At 40.8% G+C, this 4,573-nt stretch overlaps 1 long non-coding RNA gene across 2 annotated transcripts; it reads right to left on the bottom strand.

Annotated features, from left to right (window-relative positions):
- Nucleotides 1-2,628: 2,628 nt before the first annotated feature.
- LOC135415526 (uncharacterized) lies at nucleotides 2,629-3,745 on the bottom strand. Of its 2 annotated transcripts, none has more exons than XR_010431177.1 (3): nucleotides 3,459-3,745; nucleotides 3,248-3,340; nucleotides 2,629-2,892 (listed from the first exon to the last, which is right to left on the bottom strand). It is a non-coding gene; the product is annotated as an uncharacterized LOC135415526 (long non-coding RNA). The 2 variants fall into 2 exon arrangements; XR_010431179.1 differs by having other exon boundaries at nucleotides 3,480-3,745.
- Between the last annotated feature and the right edge of the window lie 828 nt (nucleotides 3,746-4,573).

Below are 4,573 nucleotides of genomic sequence, written 5' to 3'. Positions count from 1 at the left end.
TTTAACATCTTTTTCAGTATAATATTTTCTCCTCCTCCTCCCTGTACATCAATGTGTGTGTGCTTGTGGGTGTTTATAAATATGTACATATATTCTGGTTGGCTGGAAGTAGGAAAATCCATTTTCTTTAACAGTCATATCTCTGAGAAGCAGACTCACAGAAAAGCTTTAAAATACTAAATTAAAAGACTTTAACTGCTTGGCTTTTCCGATCAGCTTCTCCTTAATTCTTCTCTCTCTCCTTCTTGCTCTCTCTCTCTTTCTTACCCCTGTGCTGAGTTTTCTCTTTAATTAGGAGGAAAGGAAATAGTGACATCGAGTCAAGGACATAATCTCTTTCCAAACTGACAAAGTCAGAGTTTAATCCTCCTGGAATAGTCCCACAGGAAAAGGAAAATTCCCTCTTAAATTATAAAGCTGACGGCTGGGTCCTGACGTAGCACCTGTTGAAGACTGTGAGAATCTTTCTTTCTGTTTATATATTGCTTTAGATACTGAATCCCTTTGTCTGTGGTTACATCAGTCCTCTGTTGAAACCTCTGGAAGCTCAGGGTTGCCTTAGCCAGAGGTTTCCTGCTGAGCTGTCTGTAGGACCTTGGGATCAGAGGGCTCAGGAGACCATTTCCCTTCTTAAACTAATAAAAATGCTCTATGATTCAGCCCCCTGGAGAGGGCAGGACTGTACTCCTGTTTAGTTTTCTACCTTCAGGGTAAGAGAAAACTTTCAGCACCTTTTACTCTTGCTGCAATACAGCACCCTCTTTTTTTCACATTTTAACACTGACTTACGTTCAAATTTTCTCTGTTCTGGGTACAGCTCATCTCAGCCAACATCAGCAATGAGCAGTCTGGCATCTTGCATCATTTATCCAGACTAATTTAAAGGATTGGGCAGGATATTCATATTCTTAGAGACCCATTGCTGGAAGGGATTCTTTACCTATTGGACAATTGCTCTCCAGCGATGGCCAATCTTGAAATGTACTTTACATGTAGATCTTTTAACTGCCTATAATTATACAAGATGCTATCACTCCATGAAAGAAAATTTATGCAGATGGGGAAGATAACCTCCACCTTGAATTCCATAGGGACAATATGAAAAGACACTGGGAGATCTCCTCTCATCCTATTCCATGAGAAGAGGACTCATGTCTGGTGACAGTAATCAAAGATAGTTTCATGATGCACCTTATGTTTATAGGAAAACATTGTTCTCTGAATTCTCATGGCCATTTTGCATTTCTGAATCATTCATCATCATGTTTTATCCTAAAGGAAATTAGTGATATAAGCTGTCAGCTCTATTTACCTCTAAATTTCTTGCTGTGGCAGTCATAAGGTGCCCGTATACAGCAGATGACAAATGACTGCAGTTGTTATATGAAATACAGCCCATTATTCCACATTCTTCCTGTAGAAATCAAGTGCACATTGAGGGCTTCACCCAGGAGCACACTGTGAGCAGGCAGCTTGTAAGGGGTGTATTGGGCTCAGGTGGGCAGTGGGGAGGTCTGAGTGACAGGGAGTCTGTAGAAAACACTTTACTGGCACTAAAATGCAGCTCTTTCCTCTCTGCAATGTGGCAGCCGAGATCACGGAGCAATCGTTTCCAGGCAGAGAAGTGTGGAACAATGTCTCCAAATGAAATTATAGCTGGAGGAAAGGATTTCTTTGAGGCAGGACGGAATGTAATTACCCAAGTTGGACTTTTGCCAGGACGCTGATGTTTAAGGCACTTCCAGCTCTTATGGAAAGTACCACAGGACCTTTTACTGACTGCAAAAGAGAGGGCTGTGGAATTTATTTTTGTGTGTGTGTATGTTTGAGTATCTCATCCAAGAGGCAGAATAATAATGTGAGAAAGAAAAAACTATCAAAGAAAGAGCTAATCTTTGCAAAGTGATGGGATATGTAAATCCGACTTTGAAATGGTAATTTATTAACTTCTTTTTAAGATAAAAATGCAATTAGTTCATTCTTTCATTTCCCCCATCCCAGAAAAATGCATATATATTATTATCACGTCTTTGCCTCCTGTGTCAAATCTGTATCATTTAATTTTGTTGCAGTGAAACTTGTGGGTTTTATAAAAAGGTTCTGGTGAGGTTTTTTCTGCCTTGTTTCAATCCTGACTGTAAATAAAAGAAAATGTTACTATATTCAGAAATTATTACTGTAAAAAATCTGCACTTTGTTGAATTTTATAAAGGCTATGGGCTATTTTTATATTAGATGCAGTATCAGTAAAGAGTAATCAGAGAGAGAAAGGGACTTCTTATCATTCTCAGTTTATTCGCAGACATACTCTCTTGAGCTTTGAAGGAAAAAATAAAATATTATCTGTGATTGAAGAGTAAGCTTGCCTTATTTTCCACTTGATCATTTTTGGTAAGGGAATGAATGTAGCTGCATCTCTATCTATTCACGTCTATCCATAGCACATGATTATTCCTAACTAGTCAACCCAGCATCACTTTTCTGAATCCATGGTATTTTTATCACCTTGTTTTTACATTTGATTAAGATTATATAAAACTGGATTTAGCTGGCTGGACACCTAAATTTGGAAAAATACCTGTAGATGTCAAGCAAAATGTATAAATAAACAGACGTTAAATGAAACAGTTATTGGAATATTGTCAGACTTTATTTGATATCAGTAAAATCTGGAGATTCCTGTGTCTGTTAATATAATAGTTAGGATGTTCATGGAGGGTGCAGTAACTGTTGGTTCAGACTGTTTTCTACCTGTGGGAACTTGAATTCCCACCTAGGTCCACAGACAGACCTGTCCTCACAAAGCTGTTGAAGAATCTGTGTTCCAGCTCTCACAGTCCCTCTTGGCAGAGCTGCTTCACCTTTTTTAGGATATTTAAATATGTACCAAGTCTAAAAGAAAAATATTGAGAGGAATTCACTTGTAAAGAATTAATAAGTTCCTTTGGCAGTGAAGACACAGTGGAGGGAGAGGTGGGATTCACCTCCCCTGGTTTTAGGTGTCTATTGATAAAATGTCTCCATCTGGATTAAGTTAAGAGTCACAGAATCATAGAGTATCCTGAGCTGGAAGGGATCCACAAGGACCACTGAGTCCAACTCCTGGCTCTGCCCAGAAAAACTCAAAGAATTCCATCATGTGCCTGGGAGTGTTGTCCAAACGCCTCTTAGCTCTGGCAGGAGCTGTCCAGGCTCCCGTCATACGGAATAGAAATCTAATTCATAGACTTGAGGGTCTGCAATTCACCTCGTGCTAAAGTAGACTCAGAGCAAAGGGGCTCCCCTTTTCTGCTCTCTGTGTCTTGTTTGGAGCTCCTTCTCCACATGGATGCTTTTAATTCTGAAACATTACAAACATATATTTATATGTGGTGATTAAAATGAAGAAAAAAAGAAAACTAGAGATGTGCCTCTGGTCCTGGGAGCTGAGCTCTTACTGAACTCAGAAGAGAAGGCACCTTAAAGAGACCCCTTCTCACAGAGCTCTGAGGTGAGATCCCGAATTTGGTGAATAGGAGCCCACAAGCCTGTTGAGATATTAGTTCTGCAGATCCTTGGCTATGTTACCAGTTCTGGCAAGAAGACATTGTCTTTGGGAGCATCAGGGCTGGCTGGTTAACAGCAGTGTCCTACCCAGAGCTCACAAGGCTCTGTTGACTTTCACCCATGAGTCCTGATGGATCCAGCTACCACCAGTCAGTTGCCCTCTGAGCTATCAGAAGGAAACAACTCATTGAGGTATAAGTTAAGGATTTCTTCCCCTTCCTCTGGATGTCTCATGTCATCTCCTGAACCAAAGAAAGCCCTGGAGGATGTTATAGGATGCACATCACCTCTCAGACAGAAACCACATACGTTCAAGTCTGCAGTCTCTGTTTCCTCAATTTTCCTCCATGAGACACTTGGCGGAAAATTTGCACCTTCTAATTCATCCTGCTGCTGCTGGAAATGCACCATCCTTCCAAACTAACACATGGTAATTGCCATTTCACAGGCAAGATTTTTAACTTTCAACATGATCTCAACATCTTGTCTGTTTTTGGGGGTGTGACTAAGGCAACAGAAGAGGAGCTGAGAGATGCCGTGTGTAATGACGAGCTCCTAAATCAGGAGTGAATTGGCTCCGTTCTGAAGGCTGTGCTGGTATTTTAATAATTGCCTCACTGAGGAGATGGAAGTGAAGCAAGGATACAAATCACTGATTATTCCTGCAGTACTGGTGCTGATGGAAGCCCAGGATTCCTGCTCCCCACCCTCTTGCACAGCATTGCTGTAACCATGGTGTCCGAGTGCCTGCGAGCAGAGCTGGCTCCTCATAGAGCGCCTGCAGCACCAGCAGACTCACCAGTTAAAGATTTGTCTTGGGGAGAGGGGATTAAACACTTTTCATTAGCAAATTTAGAGATTCTAAAGCCCTATTATAGACATCTGCCACCCACATTGTGAGCAGAACAGCTGTACAATGGGAGATTATAAAGCATGAAGATGAAGTGATGTTTTGGAACTTTATTGTCTCTACACTCTCAGCCCTGCAATCCCATGGAAACAATTATGCTTAGTATGAAGCATTGAT

Source organism: Pseudopipra pipra, chromosome 1 (genome assembly GCF_036250125.1).
Source record: "Pseudopipra pipra isolate bDixPip1 chromosome 1, bDixPip1.hap1, whole genome shotgun sequence".
Taxonomy (NCBI): domain Eukaryota; kingdom Metazoa; phylum Chordata; class Aves; order Passeriformes; family Pipridae; genus Pseudopipra; species Pseudopipra pipra.
The sequence above is the reverse complement of the archived record's forward strand: the minus strand, read 5'-3'. Positions and strand labels throughout refer to the sequence as shown.